Source organism: Camelus dromedarius, chromosome 22 (genome assembly GCF_036321535.1).
Source record: "Camelus dromedarius isolate mCamDro1 chromosome 22, mCamDro1.pat, whole genome shotgun sequence".
In the NCBI taxonomy this organism is placed as follows: Eukaryota; Metazoa; Chordata; class Mammalia; order Artiodactyla; family Camelidae; genus Camelus; species Camelus dromedarius.
The window spans coordinates 5,019,299-5,038,419 of NC_087457.1; positions in this window are offsets into that span (position 1 = coordinate 5,019,299).

Genomic DNA, 19,121 nt, shown 5'->3' on the forward strand with positions numbered 1-19,121 from the left:
ATATATATGATATATATGAATATGGCTTTAAGTATCAAGGATTCATTTATTTTTTTTAGTGCACTATGAAGTTTTAATGAAATCTTTATCATTCTATTGAGACAGGGACTAGTTAAATTGCCTTAAGCAGACGACCTTGAAGATTATTTACACAGAATGTGTATTGTTACAACTCAGAATTCATGTTGCCGTGTAACATCCACTCAGATATTTAAATTCGTGGATTCTGACCAGATCCATTAAGTTTAGAAAAATCCACATTTATCATTTTCAGGGAATAATCTTCTGTCTTTTGTGATTAAAGAAAATTTTGATTTTTTTTCCTGCACTTTTAACAGGTTTAAAATATCAAAACATTGATTTGACATGTAACTTTTTTAATAGAATAAATCTCATGCTGTTTTAATATGTAAATAAATGTTTTTGTATTTCAACAAACTTTTACGATTTCCTGGCTCTTTGAGAAGTATTTTGCAAGATACTTAGATTGCCTACTGTTGGAAAAATGCAGACGTTATTTTATGATTATAGGCCTAGTAAAGATCTGTTGGTTTTTGCTACAGTGCAAGACATGAGGCCTAGGAGAGCTTTGCTGCCGATTGCCAGGAGGACAGATCCCAGGTCTCAGTCTCCCCTTCTGTAAACTGAAGAGGCTGGACTGGTTTCTTTCCTCCTCTAAGATGAGTTTCCATAAGCCTATGTCTTTTGTTTATATTCAGGAGTATTAGCAATATCAGATTAAATACTGAATACCCTTCCCTTACCCCAAAACAAAGTGCAGCATGTGCTACAGAAGCTTTTAGTTATCTGATTCTCGTTTCTGATCCTACAGGCAATTTTGTGTTGCATGTTTCCCGGTAACCTGGAAGGTCTTTTTAGCCATAGGTGGCTCTGTTGCACCTTCTTACCTTCTTAATTTTCCTGTTTGTTAAAGAAAGCTTAAACAACGTTATTTTATTTTGATTTCTTTGCTTAATGCTTAAGAAAAGCACAGTCTCCATTATGTCTGTCTACCTGGAAAAATTATTCTCCTTATATCTTAGTTTTATTCTGTCATCTCGCTGTGAACATCTCAGACTTGCTGTGCAAACAATGGCAAATTCGGACTTTTCTTCCAGTGCTAGAAACCAGTGAGCCGGGAATTTATAAAACAGCTAGAAGTGGCCTCTGGAGCACCTTAAAGCTGAAAAGTGTACTGGGTTCCCTGAGTATTGACCCCGCCGCTGTGTGTTAATTGGTGGTAGGAGATTTGGTACATATATGAAGGGGTGTAGTTTTTTGACTTGGCTTTGCGTGCACGCGCTGCCACTGAGCCACGTGAGCCTAAGTCAGTTCGTTCTGAGATTTCCCTCGTCTGTGAGATGGGGATGCTCATATCTGCTTTGTAGAATTGTGAGAATTAGTAATTATGTAAACTGTTTACCACAGTGGGTATGTCAAGAGGGCTCGTAATCTTTAGCTACTGTTTTGTGAGAAGCCATCATTTGATAGTCTTTGGCAATTACTAAGAAACAGGAAAATAAGGAAAGCTGGTTTTATGATGAAAGATATTTGAGGAGGTTCCATAGTTCCTATACCCATAATTTAGCATCAGCAAAGTCAGAACTGTTACACAGTCGCCCTGAACCAACGTTAAGCCACAGAATTTTTTGTTACTTCAAATATGTTGGGGCTTAAGGGGATCCAATACTTATACACATGTTGTCTCCAGCAGCCAACTGAGAGATGACAGAAAAGAGTAAGCAGGCGATATATGTCTTCTTTTTTACTGATGAAGCCACGTACTCCATGAACTTCAGGGCTGTGGGAAAATGCGTGTCATTATACTGTGTCCCAGAAGTAGAGACTCACCCTGTCCCAGGTAACTCTGGGCCACAGCGAGCCTTCCCTTGAGAGGACCTGCCCCATCATGCACAGGGCTGTCCTGCCATGGAGCTGAGCATCCTGTGTGCTTCCCAAGTGTGGCCAGCACTGGAAGGAAAGGAACGGTTTCACATACCCTGCTTGTCTCTCCGGAATCACACCTCACCCTGTTAGTGTGACGAGGGCTAGCTTTGAGCCATGGGTCTGTGGTGTGGAGAAGCACTCTCCGTGGCCAAGAGGAGTGGGGAGGAGGCGTCCCCTCCCTCAGTTTAAACAGGTGGTGGTATGGAACAGAAGGGTGCTCCCCAAGAGTTTATAAAAGGAGAAATAAGGATTTTCTTTGGGACTTAGTCTAGCCAGGAAACACAGAAGATGATTAGAAAGGAGACTTGTAAATCACTTTAATATTAAGTTGACATTTGTTGAGCACCAATAATGTGCTACATTCTTTTCTGAGAGTTTTACAGAAATGAATCCTTCAATCTTCTCAACAATGGAGTAAGGAATGTTTGATTTTTATCCCAGGTTTACAGTGTGGAAACTGAGGCACACAGAGGGTAAGTTGGCCAAGGTCACAGAGCTAGTAAGTGGCAGAGCTGGTATTTAAACTCTGGCTGTCTGGTTTTGAGGCTCCCAGGGATGGGCTTTGGGTGTTTAGAGGTATCTGCATACCTGGATCTCTGTACATCTGTGCATCAGTAAGCCCAGAAAGGACAGAGAAAGGAGATTCACACAGTTGCTCACAGTCGTGTCTCGGCCACTGTCCATGAAGAGTGCACCATGATTAGCGTTGTTTTCCAGGCAGTAGATCTGTTGGTATAACAGAAATTTAGTCCATTGAGTTAATCTAGAAATCCTTACTGCTCTGCTTCTGTCCATGTTTGCCATGTTACTGCCTGCCCGTGGTTAGGCCGTGGAGGAAAAACTGTCCTCATGGTTGAACTCTGATATTTCAGTCTGGTTCATAGTTTCACATATTCTGTTACATTAATAAGTTAAGTTTCTGGTTTTCTTGCATCAGTGTCTCGTGTGTTTGGTTAATGTGAAACCAGTCCATGGGAGCCCAGGGGTGCTGACGGTATAATTTCTGAGCATGTTGTGGCACTTCTACACGTGCAGTCCTGACTGGAGGATGTCCGCCTTCCTCACTGATTTCTCCCAAGAGCAGGGTCCTATCCCATCCCTGGATGTGACGCTGGGAGCTCTGTGAGTAGGCCAGTCAGCGGCCAATTCCACAAATCAGAAAATGATGAAGTACCCAGAAGTGGGTTTAATAGAAGAAAAGGGCTTCCAGGTAGTCCAATGGGCTGTTCGAGTCCATTTGGTGAAAAGCTGTCCAGTGTCTGTGGTTGAGCTGATTCTTTGCTGTTGAAAAGTCTGGATTAGATGAAGGGATTTTAAAAAGCAGAAAGGAGTGATTTCAGGTGGTACGTCCACACCGGTGAGAAGTGATGGATGACCGCCTGTGTGAGGCATAGACAGAGTCTTACAAACTTCATAAAACAGCTTTAAAAGCTCTGCCATCTGAGTGCACTTCATAAGGGGTCCAGATCATCACTGGTCATGCTGTGAGGGCAAATAACTGATGATGGCATAAAGGACACGGAGGCATCAAAAAGGTCTCAGTCATGTTCCCTTTTTAAAGAATGTGGCACAGTGTAATATATTTGAGCTGGTTTTTCACTGAACAATTTTTCGTGTTTTCTAGGTCTCCCAGCTCCTGAAGTTTCCACGCAGCTGCATGTCCCCTCGCTGCAGCTCTGTCAGCACTTGTCCTGGGCTGACGTGTTGTCACGGGGAGCAGGACGGTCAGCGTCCCCGGCTCCTCCGAGCTCCGTCTCCTCATCCCCAGTGCTGGGCTTCTCATCCATGTCTACTTAGAAGGGTTGCTGAGAACCACACGTGATGGTTGTCAGGGGTGATTTGTGGTTGTCCCTGTGTTTGACATATAGTCAGTATTTGATAGAAACACATGTTTTTTATTATAGTTCTGGCTTCTACATTGCAGTGGTTTTTAGTCTGCATTTTTTTATAACTTTTTTCTTATTTTTAAATAAGCACTTTTTTTTGGGGGGGGGGAATTACTGGGGATTGAAGCCAGCACATTGTGCATGCTAAGCAGGTGCTCTACAACTGAGTAATACCCACCCTCCTTGTCTGCACTTAAAAATAAATATTGCAATACACAAAATAGCTCTTAAACACCATCATGGGACCTATTTTCTTTATAGACAATTGAATACATATGCTAGTTCAATAAGAATAAATGTTGGGACTTACCTTTCTCAATCTGTTTACTTGTTTAAAAACGATCATAGCTAGTGATAAACACGAGTCTTGGATACAGCACTTCTTAGGATCTGTTTTGACATCATGGGAAATTACATTCTACAGAGAAGGCAAATTGGGTCTCATTGATATTTGGATGATTTAGCAGATGATCAAGTCTTTCAAACTTGACAGTTTTGTATTTTAAACTAACTGCAAAGTTATCTTCTAGAAGTTGGAATTCCTAAGTTTGTGAAGTGCTCAGTAATTCAGTGTGTATGTGTTTGTGTCTGTGTGAACGTGTTTGTGTGTGATTTCAGGAAGGTAGAAATAAGTTCCATGTAGCCCTCTGATACCTTCCTCCTCCAGTTCAAGATGTAGGCATATATTTACACAAGTAAATTAATATTCTTTAGTCATTTGATATATTGGTGGGAATATGAGGTTCTCACACTTGTTTCAGAAGGGTTGGGGAGCATCAGGTTTGAAAACAGGAGGGGAAAGAGGCAGGGTGGCCCTTCACACTTTGTGCAGGATTTGAGGAACAGTAGCTTTCTTTTTTCTTTTATTCTAAAACAAACTGGCGCTGAATTGTAACATAATATGACTCAGAATTGCTTTTCTGATAAGATACAACTGCCTCAGAGTTTTCAAGGCAACATGAATGATGAAATCCGTTTTAGGAGTTATCTTTAAAGTAGTGTTAATTTTCAAGTAAAAGGCTATAGCCTGTTCTTTCTTCGAAGGGTAAAAGACGTTCTCATTGATCCAAGTGCATGATCAATGTGCTTAGTTTCTTTGGGGTTTTTTTCTTTTTTTTTAAGTGCTTGTTTCATTGTGGTTTGAATGAATGTTTAAAATTTCTGAATTTTGTTCTTTAGAACATGCTGATTTATCAGAACTGTTAAAAACCTGATTGATCTTTCGTCTTTGTTTGGAGGGGCACCCTTTTGATTTCTGTTGTCTGTTAAAGAGGGAAATTCTTCCTCTAGCCTGCAGATCATTAAGTGAATGGTTTGCAGTGTGCCTTTAAAATTCTTTGAATGCTTTGAGCATGCTTGTCTAGTGAATTTTGAATTGACTCATAGTAATGACTTTGCTTTGATTCTGTGGCTTTTGCTCCTCTCCGCAAGAATTTGAATTCTCTGTTGCATTTTGTATACGTGTTTTTAACAGGGGAAGAAATTTTGCATTTTTTACAGAGCTGGGTTTTCCTATCCCCTCTGAATGCCATCTATACTTAATACAATAAAAATCTGTTATTGCAGTGCTTAATTATTTCATAAACTAATTTTTGGCTTAATCAGACGCAATGAGAAAGAGTGATAATAAAAAATATGAAAACCTTCCTTCCTTTGAAGAATAGAAATGAGGTGGTCAGGCTCACGCATGCTTTGTGCTTGACACACTTACTTTCATGTCATTGTGTATCATGATTCGGAGATGGAGTTGCTTCAGGTTTTATAGATTTTTGTTTGAACATTTTTGTTGAATTCTTTCTCCAGGCTGATGTTTCCTGTTGGGTTTGTGGAAAGCGTAGAAGGGAAACAAATTCTTTGTTTTATTTTCAGGAGGCCTGAGTTGCTGATGAGAAAAGAGTTGAGGGTGGGCTGAGGAACAGAGTGACACTCCCTCTCCTCCCGGCTGAAACTGATGAACAACGAAATCAATTAAGTGTATCAGTATTTGACCAAGAGAATTCAGCGAGCCCAAACTGGCAAGTTATGCCCAATGGAAAGTACTGAATTCACCTGCAGAATTAGGTGCTTTGCCAATTAGAAGCAGCTTAGAGCAATCAGAGAAATTAGTTCATATGATGAGATATAAAAGAATGTAATATCTTCTATTTCTGAAACTTTTCTTTGTTAAGTTGTGTAGAGCTAAAATTAAGTTTCAAGCACCAGGAGTTAAGAGTCTGGGTGGTTCTGTGGGATCGTTAGTCAGGGATGTGTCTAGATCCTGCTAGAGTGTCTGAAGGTGGCAGGAAAAGACCCAGGGCTAGGATTTGTTATCCTAGGGTGTCCTCCATAATGGTTCCCTAATGGTTACATGTGGGAGCCCAAGATTAGGTTAAATTGTAACAGACCCCAGCCGCCTGTCAATGTTCAGAAGAAAAATGTGTGCTTAGTAACTGCTTTGCAAGCAGGAGCCTGTGCATCCTCACTCCTGTCTCCTTGCCTTAAAAAGCAGAGACAATGCTTTGCTTGCATAGTTGATGCTTTAGATAGCACTCTGCTCATTTCAAAGCAAGGACCCAGGCCCTCAGCTATAAAAGCTGGGCTTGTGTGCTTTTAGATAGTCTATTATCCCCAAAACAAGGACATGGCTGGTCTCGTGGTCTGCTTTGTAATTCACATATCTAAAGAATGTATCTTATTCCCCTCACCCCATGACTTCCCTAAAGATACACTAAGCCTTTGTACTCATTGTGGATTCTACAATCTCTGTCTCCTCCTGTCTTTCCTCAAGTTCCTACTTACTATCACACAACTGTTAATGACTTTTTCCTTTCGTTATACACAGTAAATATAGGAGCATTTGAGAGGCTCGTGGAGTTGGCTCCCTACTCCTTCTCTTTTTCTGGACTTTTCCCACAGAGTCTTGAATAATCATTCCGTGTCGGTACGACTTCTGCCAGCAATAACCCACAGTTCCAGGTGAGAATGATGCAGGCTTTATCTCTCCTACCCAAGGGAGAGAGAGAAGAGAATTGAGATCTGCTCCCTTGTGGTCCCTTCCTTCCCCAGGGCCACTCCAGTTCACCTGCAGCCTTCTGGCCTCTGCTGTCAGGGCCTCTGTCCCAGGACTGACTGCAGCCATTTTTTCCCTTGCCAACATTTCCTGTGCCTTTCAGAAGTTGGTCTCTTCTCTGAAATTCAACCCTGGCAGATGTGATGGTGGTCAGCGTGCTGGTGGGCAGTCACCTGGGGACTCCCAGGAGCCATGCTGATTCTCCTCAGTCTCTCATTCGGGGTTACAGAACTGTGGAGAACCGGAGGAAGCCCATTCACGTGAGGGCAGCGCAGCATTGCATCACTTTCATTTTATTTTTGAAATTTCAGTGGAGAAATTATTTGTAGCAAACTGTTCCAGTTTTTTGGCTGACTGCTTTCCTCACCACCATTTCCTTGTTGGATGTGGTGCTTGTTTTAAGAACCAGGTTTCTTCTCTGGTTATTTCTAGCAGGTGGGCTTGCCGAATCCTTGATCTGCATTTGAAGCAGAATGCTTCATCTTGATGTCAAACTGATTTTCTTCATTCTGAATATTTCGTATACACTCAGCAACTGTTTGAAGTAAACTGCTCTTGTCCAGTTTCGGTTAACTCACATTTGCTGATCTCCTGCTTTCATGCTGAGGGCAGTTTCTTCTTCCTGTAATAAAAGTTAGCAATTTGCATCTACTATGGGAAGGTACTGGCCCGAGGTGCTTTTGTTCTTAACAGTTTTAATACAATTCACCCATTTATATTTACACCGGTTTTTACTCTATGCCAAGAATTGTGCATCCCAGTCAATCTTAGAATATTTTCATCCTCCTAACAGGAAACCCCATATGCATAAGCACTCATTCCCATCTTCCCCATCCTCCCCCAGCCCCAGGGAGCCACTCTTCTCTCTCTGTGGATTTGCCTGTGCTGGACATTTCATGTAAATCGAGTCAATTCATGTAAATGGAACCGTCTATTGTGACTGACTTCTTTCACACTGAGTAACGTTTTCAATGTTTGTCCATGTTGTTGCCTGGGTCAGTACTCCATGCTTTGCTATTGCTGAATAATATTCCACTGTATGGCTGGGCCCCTCTGTTTACCCATTCATCAGGTGATAGGCATTTTGGTTGTTTCTTCTTTTTGGCTGTGATGAATAATGGCACCGTGAACATTCCTGTAGGAGTTTTTATGTGGACATTTGTTTTCAGTTCTCTTACGTGTGTGCCCACAGAGCAGAATTGCTGGGTCATTCAGAAACCAACTGTTCAACTCTCTGAGGTCCTGCCAGGCTGTTTTCCAAAGTAGCCACGCAGCGTTACTTCTCACCAGCAAGGGCTGCTATCTCTGATTCCTGTGTGTCCTCATTAGTTCTTGTTATTCTTTTTTTAATTATAACCTAATGTAGTGAGTGTGAAGCGGTTTCTCCTAGTAGTTTTGACATGATTTCCCTTACAGCTAATGATTTTGAACATCGTTTCATTGTGCTTATTGGCCATTTGTATATTTTCCTTGAAAAATACCGTTTCGGATCCTTTATTCATTTTTTAATTTAGTTGTCTTTTTTGTTGAATTGTAGGAGCTCTTTTTTATTTGGAGATACAAATTCCTAATCAGATAAATTATTTGAAAATATTTTCTCCTGAGTGTTGTTTTTTTCACTTTCTGGATGGTGTCCTTTGAAGCAAAGTTTTAAATTTGATGAACTCAAATTTATCTCTTTTTCTTTTTTCCTTGTGCTTTTGGGGCAATATTTAAAATCTGAGGTATTTTATTTAAAATTTACATATAAAATATCTTAATTTTTAGGACCGTCCTAGGAGACGGGTGCTGTTGTTATCCCCAGTCTATGGATAGGAGGCTGAGATGCAGAAAATTTCACTGACTTATGAGTGTCAAAGCTACCCAGTGCTGTGGGAGTTCAGAGCCTCATGATTGTCCCCAAGCATCTGTGCTCTTCACCACCATGCTCCACTACTGCCTGGAATCGTTAATGAAAAAGTCTTTCCTTTTTTGGTTTCTTGTTTGTTTGTTTTCTCATTGGGAACCTCATCTCCTCATTTTCCTTTCGGATATCAGTGTAGGTTTATTTTAGGTCTCATGTAGGCAGAAGAATTGCTATCATTTTACTTCTTTATTACTCACTCTCCGGTGATGATTGTTGCTATTTGACCTAATCAAGTCATGCTTAAGTCTTTCCTGCTCATGACACTGAAAAGAGTCATGACTTACAGAATGCTCAGAGAAGAAAATAATTGATTGATTTTATTTTGCTACCCAATCAAACCAATCAAATAAAAACCCTGGTGTTGACGCAGACCGTAAGCCCTCCAGAATAGGGTCACTGTCTTCCTTGTGTTTCGTTTGTTTGGTCACAGTGTCTGGATAGTGACTTGCTGTCCAGCAATTTTGTGAGGATACGGTGTTCGTGAATCATTGTAAGGACAGAATTTTGACAACAGACTGTATTGGTCATTTCACGAGGGAAAAGATAATATAGAAATACTGCTCAGATCTATTTTAAAATTAAGTTTGGAATGTTGAGAAGAGTTCAAGAAACCATACAAAGATCTTTTTCACTTATTTTAGATCTATCTTAGGCATATTATGATTACATAGCAGAGTAACTTATCAACTAGATTTGACTAGAGGGGTGTATTATTGATTATTTGTTTTAGTTGAAATATTCTACCTGGGAAAAAGTAATCAGTGCCCATAAATGAACAAATATGTTTGTATTTCTATGTAACATGGGAGCAGAATTCATATGTTTCTATATAATATATATGACTGTGTGTTTTAATCTTTCTGTCAGTGTATTTATAGTTTTTCTGCAATGTTCTAACTAAGAATTCTTCTAAGAAAATCACCCCCGATTCTAGTGCAGTTTGTACTGTGTATCCTGTCTTATGCATGGGATTCCACTGTCTCCTCAGTGAGGAATTTCCTCCCCTACTGAGGTAGTAGCAGAGTTAAAGGAACTGTGATTTCTAGGCCTTTGCTCTCCATGTGTTTGCATTTGGCTGTCAATCGCGATTTTCCCTTTCTTGAATTTTCATTGTTCAATTAGAATTTTTGAAAATAAGTGTTAATATGTTGTATTTGTCTCCCTAGAAACTTGATGTGTTTGTGCTTTTCAGTTTTCAATTTCTTAAAAATGTAAATGCACTCTTGTTTTTAAGTAGTCCTTTTTCACTAGATATTTGTTTACCTCTTTAGAGTTAAAATATATTATTTCCAATGAATGAATCGGTGTGCATGTTTTAAAAGATACCTTACTTTTTATTTTCCTTATTATAACAATTATATTCATTCTAGAGAATTTAGAAAATAAGGATAAACACAGTAATAACTTAAAAATGGCCTCTAATCTCACCTAGAGATACAGTTGTAAAGTTTCAAATTGAGAATTACAAGTCCTCTCATGTTGTTCTTCTTTTTCAAGATCGTTTTGGTTACTGAGACCCTCGAATTCCCATATGAATTATAACAGCAGCTAAACAGTTTTTGCAGAGGAGCCCACTGGGATTGTGATCGAGACCACGTAGAATATACGGATCACTCTGGGGAGCACTGCCATTCCAAGAGCACTGTCTTCTGATCCAGGAATGTACGTGGCATGTCTGTCCAGGTATTTAGGCCTTCTTTAATTTTTTTTCAGCAATGCTTTGAGTTTACAGAATATTATTTTACTTTTTTTCTTTGCCTTTATACTGAAGACAAGTGTGCAAGGTACCGGGATCAGAAGTGTATTTTAGCCCCGCCCCTGGCTGCCAACATGGTCGCTGCGCTCTTGCTTTGCCTTGTGTACAATCTTGCACAAAATAGGACCTCAGTAACTCTCTCTTGAATGAATGATTATATGATTGAAGGATGATGCTTGAGAGTCCTTGTGATGATTTTTTCCTCCAGCCTTTCCCCAATTCTTAACTATGCCCTTTCTCTTCCTAAACTCCAGCCTGGTTTTCAACCTGCCTGTGACATTGATTTTCCCTGTCTGTAGACTCTTCCTTTCACTGGTTCACGATAATGTTACATGTGGGCTGTGGAAACTTGCTAGATGTCAAGAAATAGCAAATCCATTGCATGCTAGTATTTTTACAGTGTGGTATTTTTTATCGATTGAAATTAAAACAGGCTGACCCCCTGAGCCCTCCCGTGAGCTCTTTTCACTTTCCTACATCTGATACTGCTCTGGTTGCTACATGTGCCCTTCCCCCAGCCTTGGTTTTTGGGTTGAGTAAGTCATCATCAGTGGACCCCTCTCTTTAAAAGATGAAGAGAACATTGTCTCCTTCTCCCTGGTTGGGGACTTGGATGAGATGAGATACCAGATAAAGAATGGGGCTCCACCTCATTCTGACCCCCGCTCTTTCTGTTCTTTTCTCCAGAGGAAAAGAGTACAATTCAACAGTATAAAGATTGATTGTGAGCTAATGAGATAGACAAGACAACCGAAAATTTATTAAATATCCTTTCATGGCAGAAACAAATGTATTATACACACAAAAAGCACATAAAGCACGGTAGTACTGTGGTTACAAACATGGGTCTGAGATCGAGTCCTGCTCTGGAGTGACCAGTCCTGTGAGATGGAGAACTGGTAGGTCGGCTTAGGCTCTCCAGGACTGGTTTTCTGTCCTGCAGAGATGGGTCTCGCTAGGCTTCCCTCCCCCGTAGAGGTGCTGTGGGGTGTAACTGTCACGCGTGCACAACTGCTCGTTCCTCGTAAGTGCAGGATAGCATAGATTTTGCGGTGATGGCTTTATGACCGCCCCGTGTAGACTCTCAGTGCTCCAAAGGGATGCCTTGTGGTTTGGAGATGGGATTCTCATTTCTGTAAATACCCAAGGATTGTGGTATTGGGCCCTGCTGATTTGAATCTATTCTTTAGAAAGTACATATTGTAGATATATTTTTCAAGCATGTGTGCTTTATTTCTTTTATTATTTATAGTTCTACCCTCTCATCTCTTGGTGTGACTTTTCATGGAATCCAGGAAACAGTCCTAAGCTACCTGCCTCTTCACTCTTCTCCGTGGTGGTTTTCTTCCCTGACTAGAAGAGGGTTTTGCACAGGAAATTTTATTTGTTCCCCTTTTCCTGGAGTCTCTCTTTCGGTCTGCCCATCTCTCACCTGTTCATCTGTCCATTTATCTACCCACTCATTCTTCTGACTTGTTCCAAAAAGCATTTCAGGCAGCTTACAGAAGAACAGATACCAAATAAACAGGTTAGAAAATTGGGCCAAGTTCAAACTGTGAGGCTAGAAGGCGAGCCTGTGTGATGGTTGCAGCCATGAGACACCCGCCTCTGCCCTGTGACTTATAAGATCGACAGCATGAGTGTACCTGATGCTCCCAGCAGACACAGGGTAACAGGGTTTGTGGGAGATGCTCACTGGCTGTGAAATAAATAAGTGGCTCAGGAGAAGCCCAACCTTTCCAGCTACAAAGGCTTAGGAGAATATTTTGAGTGTCTTCCAAAATCAGGGTATTGCATTGTTTCTTTTGTCAGAGTTCTACGTATAGTTGGTTACATTCTATACCTGGAAATTTCTCCAGAACTTCTTACCAAGTGAGTGCCATTGCTCGGGGATGAGGTGGTTCTGCTCATTGACGGGGGTTGGCCAGAAACCGAAAATGACAGCTTCAAAGGAGCCTGGGATTTGTCAGTTAGGTTTTGTCAGTGCTGTAGATTTCAGGAAATGCTTTCACACTTTCTCTCCATCTGAGGCGGCAGCGTGCTCTCTTAGCAGCATCAGGAGCTCAGAGCCACGGGATGTTGGGGGCGGACTGCACTGCCGTCAAGACAGCCAAGCTAGTCACTGCAGGCGTGGTCCTTTCACATAGTGCATTTCATGTTCTATAGTAGAAGGTTTCAACAGGGAGTTAATTAACTGAGTTAATTAACATTTAATAAATATGAAGCTTTGATGAAAAGTCTGTTATAGGCAGAATATAAGTTGTGAACACTTTGAAAACGGTTTCATTACAGAAATTTCAGTAGGGAAGATAAACAGTTTATCTTATTTATGCCTCTCTTTTAAAGTAACACAGAAACAAGGCAGAAAAGGCAGAGGATGATTTCTGTTATTCCTCTCGGCTTGCAGGTGCCCTCACATCCAGTGGCATCCATCCAGACACCAACACTGACACTGGCCATGCTCAGAACTACCTCAGCCCTGAAGACACAAGTGACAAATAGAAGGGGGCCGCGCCCTGTTACAGCAGGTGCTCTCACTTTGTGGGTCCTTATGTAACTGCGCGGTGTTAATCAGGATCGCCCGTTCTACATTGTGTGGCGCTGCTGCGGTGTCTCCTAGTTATTTGTTTCTGTAAGTACTCGTGTATTATTCTCCAATGTGTGTTACTACACATCTAAAAATGCTTTTTACAGATGAAAAATAATGTATATTTAATATAATAAGTCTGAAAAAAGGGACAAAAGAGGCTATCCAGGTCCCACTACTCAGAAATAATAATGAACACTTTAACATCTACTTTCTGTTCTTTTCATCAGTATGTATCAGCTCTGTCATAAAAACCAGTGAGCACTCTGTGCCTGTTTACTGTGTGGAGACCTCCATTTTCCATTCGGCTTATTACATGTTTTTCTACAATATTCTATCTCCCCTGGCATGATTTTTAATGACCAGTATAGCATTATGTCTTGTGGAGGCATTGTCCATTTTACTTCGGACTTAAATAAACTTTTAAATTCCAAGTGTACTTAACTGAAATACTGAAAATAGATCTGTGGTGGTACCAAAAGAGCCCTACCTCCCTTCCCCTTATTTCCTGAGTGTAAAAGCTGTTGCCAATATGGTGTATATATTTCATGACCTTTATGCCTATGACATATATATATACCCATACATAGATACATACATACATATGAGAAATCTATGTATATGTGTGTATATATGCTTTTTTGAAAAATAAGGCCATACTATATGTTTTCTGCAGCTCGCTTTATTCACTCAGGGGTATATCATAGACGTCCTCCCACTCCAGACTCACCCGGTCCTTTCAGATAGACTGGAGGGGTCTCCTGATGTGCAGGTGTGGTCTCTTGTGCAAGGACACCATTGGTGGGAGAGTGCTGTGGACAAGGCCCTGGGCCACGGGGAAACGCCGGCCCCCTCAGTGCCCACAACTCGCCGTGATTTACCGCATCATTGTCTTGATGGTGGACACTTAAGTTTTCTCCATTTTCCACTGTCAGAAAGGATGTTTGACTGGCATCTTTCTTTAACAGACATTCCTGTGATCTTGTATGAGCATGCCTTTAGTTAAGTCTTCTGGAAATTTAGTCCCTGGATGTGACATTTATGTTCATCACAGGCTACTTTCAAGTGACTAGAAATTCCTTCTCCAGTGTGGAATGAAAAATGTAGAATTACTTATGTAACCAATTCTCTATTGCTGGATATGATTTCACTTCAGCTTTTCTTCCCACCAGTGTAACCACTACATCTATTTGAACTGATTTTTTTTCTAAACGAAACGATTCCTAGAAGTGGGGTTGAATCAGTGTGTACACACGTTTTCAGAGTTTACATATCCATTGACATGTCATCCTCCAAAAAGGTCGCTCACAGTTTTTTCTCCCACAGATTGACACTAGCTACAATATCTTTTAAAAATATTTACCAATAAGATGAGCAAAAGTGCTTTTTCATTGTTTTAGTTTGCATTTGATGACCAGTGAGGTATTGAGCATTTTTCACTCATTAGCCATCTGACTTTTGAAAAGTGAATGATCCATTTTGTCCTTTGCACAAATTTAAGTGAGGAAGCTTCTTTTTGATTTGTGACAGCTCTTTGTATGTTATGAACATTAATCCCTTGTCTTCATCAACATCTATCACAGAGTTTTTCCTTGTCATTTCTTTCGTTTCATTTTGTTCAGTAGGTTTATATTTGTTGTGGCTCAAAATATTCTTAAGATAGTAAATGTCTTCCTTTTGGGTTTTATCTTTGTTATTATTCTTAGAAATACTTTCTTATAATGGTATAAATATCTTATGTAGGTTTATTTAATGTCTAAGATGGAGATGATAATAGTACTTGTTATAGTGAGGAGAAGTTGAATTAATGTGAGCAATGAGTTGTATTTGCTGTTATTAGTATTTTAATATTTAAACCACTATCTGTAATTTTTTTGTGGTCATTATGACAGGAATAGAATTTGTTCTTTCCAGGTGATTCTCTGATTGTCCCAGGACAATTATTGAATTCACAATTTGCTCTTTGATTTGAAATCCCACATGCACAAAATACTTATGTACACTAGAGTCTCTTTTTGAGCTCATGCTATATTTCTGTCAATCATACTTCCTTACTCCAGCGCCATATCTTACATATTGTAAAAATTAATTATTATCTGACAGTGTGATTTTTTTTGTTCTTTCCTTCCATCCCAAACTTTCTTGGCTATTATTATGACTTTATTATTCCTAAAGAATTCTAAAATATTTTGTTCAAGTTAAAAAAAAGTCAGATAAGAGTATTCATGGGATTTTTATTAAGTTTTGAATTATTTTTAGGAGAACTTCCATATTTACAAAACTGTTTTCCTCCATGCAATATGTTGATGTCTCTACATTCACACATCTTATTTACCCCTCAGTACAGTCCTGTAGTTTTCTCCATGTACAACATGGGCATTAATTTTGAGTTTATTCCAGATTATTGTTGATGTTTTTCTTAATTTTTTAAGTGAGAATTTTTTGCTATTATATTTTTTAACTGTTTAAACTGACACCTAGGAAGGCAGATTCGGTTTGTAAATACTCACTTTGTAACAAATCATTTAAAATTGTAAGTATTAAGTAATTGTTCCAGGATCCTTTCTTTTGTGTTTTTAAATATTTGTTTCCAATATTATCAAAATGGTCATAGCTAAGAAGTATAGGTGTGGAGACTGATGGAGAGAGGTAGTGTGGCTCATGTACAAACTGTGAGCACTTTCATGGCTGCCTTTAGGCTGGAGAAGCCCCAGAAGAGCCCAGGTTAGACCAAGGGTGGCTTTGTATGCACTTGAAAGCCAGCTTTCCTACCTGTATGGTGAAGCCTGGTGGGCGTGGCAGGTAGATGATCAAGGTCTGATCAAGGTCATTGGCTGCACAGAGCACTGTGTCTGTGAGAACTGGAGTCCATCACCATGGGAAATGCTTGGTGCCAGGAACACTGCAGGGGAGCTGGGGAGTCTGTTTGTTAAGGATTTCCCAGTCCTGGGAGTTGGAAGTTCAGACTCTGCATTCAGATCTGAGTTTGAATTCATCCTCTCTTGTTTACTGGTCCTCTGACTTTTGTCAAGTTATCTACCCTCTTTGAACTCCTATTTTCTTATCTCTCAAAATAGGAGAATTACGGCCTGCTGCTAGAGTGTTTGATCAGGATAAATGATTTGTTTCTATAAGATGCCACGTACAGTCACAAGCTCAGTGAGAAATGGGCTGTCACCTCTTCATCTGCAACTCAGTGCTCGACAGGACATCGGGGCAAAGCCAGTCCGTAATTTGTTTGTGATGCAAGTAGGAACAAAATTAATGTCTTGCCTTTCACTTGCAGTATCTTACTCCTTTGCTTCATTTACTTCTTTCCTCCTTTCCTTTCCCCTCCTCCACCAAAAGATCCTGAGACTCTCTCAGAACACTAGATTCAAATTACTTTCAAGGGTGTCTCATCCTCATGAAATAACAGTAACTTAAAAAAAATCTGTACAGATCCCAGACGTCATTGTATTTGATTTACACACACACACGCACACCCACCCACACACACAATCAGCCTACCTACCACTTGCTGAGGGAGAAGGACCAATTTTTCTGAGTTTTCATTCACTGAGCGTGAGAGCAAAGTCTCTTATGCAGACTTTCACCTTGCTTAGTGCATGGTGTTTTTAATTGGATTTCTGCTTTGTGGCCATAGAACTATTCTTATAAAAGAGAGGATGTGGAGACATAGACATTCTGCTGAGATATTGGTGTCAAAATATTTGAGTTGGAAAGGACTTAGGACAGCATAGAGTCGTAACATTTTATGGGTGAGAATCCATGATGGTGTAACTTGGACAAGAACCCGGGTCTTCTGTCTTCGTGTCCACGTGGATGAAGAGGCAACAGGGAGGGAGATGGCAGGGATCCTTCTTGCTTGAGTTCCAGGGTCTTGCTAGTTTTCATTGCTCAGCTGTCTTTAGTTTAGGTCCGTGTGGCCTCTCATGGGAAGGTCAATCTGTCCTGAAAGACTGAGTTTCTAATCAGCAAAAAGCCCTGGACCCACTCATATTTCCCAGAGTTTTCTGCTGTCCTGCTGACAGTTTATATAAATGATACCTAAGAAACTACTGGATATAAAATCCTTATTGTTATCATTTGCCCTCAAGTTCCATAGGAATGGGGTGCTGTCTCAGGCTGTCTAAGGCTAGATCTGAACAAAGATAGGGTGATAGGCTGTGCTGCTGGACCCTCCCCAGTCGAAAGGGATTTCCACCTTAGTTTTTAGAATCAGACAGATGAGTTCAAATCTTGCCTTTACCAGTTATTAGCTTTGTGAACTTGGGGAAGAAACTGTACTTGTTTGTGTCCAATTTTCTTTATCTGTAAATAAGTTCAGTATTTATTTTAGGGTTTTTGTTTTAGAATTGAATGAGCTAATTTCCTCATTTATACCTAAAATACTGATCGCGTGGTTCTATGCTGGTGCCTTGGTAGAAGATTACTAAGGGACTCAGCAGTGAGAATGCAGGTGGGGGACCCCTGGATCATAGAGCTTATATTCCAGGATATGCTTGTAAAAAACTGGATGTGCAGTGGATTTTTAGTAAATGTCCATTCCTTTCCTTATCCACATTGATTGTGTATATATCTTTGTACAATATATGAACAATTTTTTATTGCAATTTAAATATCTTTGTAGTATTTAAATTATGTAGCTATAACAAAATACGTGAAATAAAATGTTTTGTCTTTTATTTTCTTTTCAATATGCAAAACAAAATAAAATAGAAAAGATAAAAAGGTTTTGAAGGAGTAGAAATAATTTTATTTCTGTGGAATCAATTCCCTATGTTAGGTTTTTTAGTTGTGTTGTTAAACAGCATATAAAATTGATAGGTTGTGACTTCAGTGTTCATAGCTAGGTGAGTGTAGTTTCTTTTTGTGGTTGTCTTTGATGAATTATTTGAACTAGATCATAAATGATGTGAATGTTACATATTGGAAACGAGGAAAGAGTGGAGACATACTACCTCCAATGCAGTCATCTTGTTACCAAGTCGAAACTCGTACTGCTTGCTGTATGACAGGCCAATAAATCGGGAGATTGAGGTGTTGGAGCAAGGAATAGTGACTTTATTTGAAAAGCTGGCAGACCCAGAAGATGGCTGAATGACATGCTGGAGAACCGTCTCCCCCAAGTCAGAAATCAGTCCGCTTTTATACTAAAAAGGGGCGGGGATGTGGTTGGTTGTTGCAAACTTCTTGCGGTGCGAATTGTTTCTCCTTGGAATTCTTTGTTCTTGCAGCTGTCCACGTGGGTCAAATCATGGTGCCCCTCTTAAACCTCCAAAAAAAACCAAAGTTGATTTTCTATTTTGCAACTTGCCATCTCAACATAAGTGCAGAAGAGTTAACATCGTGAAAGATCAGAGCCCGGAGAATAGGCTCTCCTGGATATTTCAGGCTAAAGGCAACTTTCTTTTACAAAAGGTACAGAGCTACCAAGTCTGAGCCTAGAAAACAGCAAAGGTTTAAAGCCAAATGAACAGATCTAACATGCAGTCAAATTTATTCTTTTCTATTACAATTTCTTTTTCCACCACATAAATAATTTTAGTAAGAAACATGAGCAATTTTTTTACTTTTGCTTCTTAGTAACGGATAAGTGGGCCAAATACATTTATGAGAGCAGGGATGCTGTGTGGGCATTGGGGTCACAGCAAACTCTTGTTGGGGGTGGTCGACTCTGTAACATGTCTGATGCCCCGTGGGTGTTGGTGAGGGACCCCATAACCAGGGGCTCTCTTCAGGAACCAGCATATGGGCATTGACCTCTGGAGACCTTTTTCAGCTGCCGGAAATTTTTTCAGATAATGTGACTGAAAAACCACTTCAGCTGGTGATAATTAGGGAATAAAGGAAGAGGAAAAGGGCTTGGATTAGATTAGAAGAGAAGGACAGAATATCAGGGAACCTGGGGGCTTGGCAGTGGGTCCTTGGGAGAGAGGGGAGCAGAGGTGGGGAGGGGCACGGCTCTGGAACCAGCTCCTGCACCT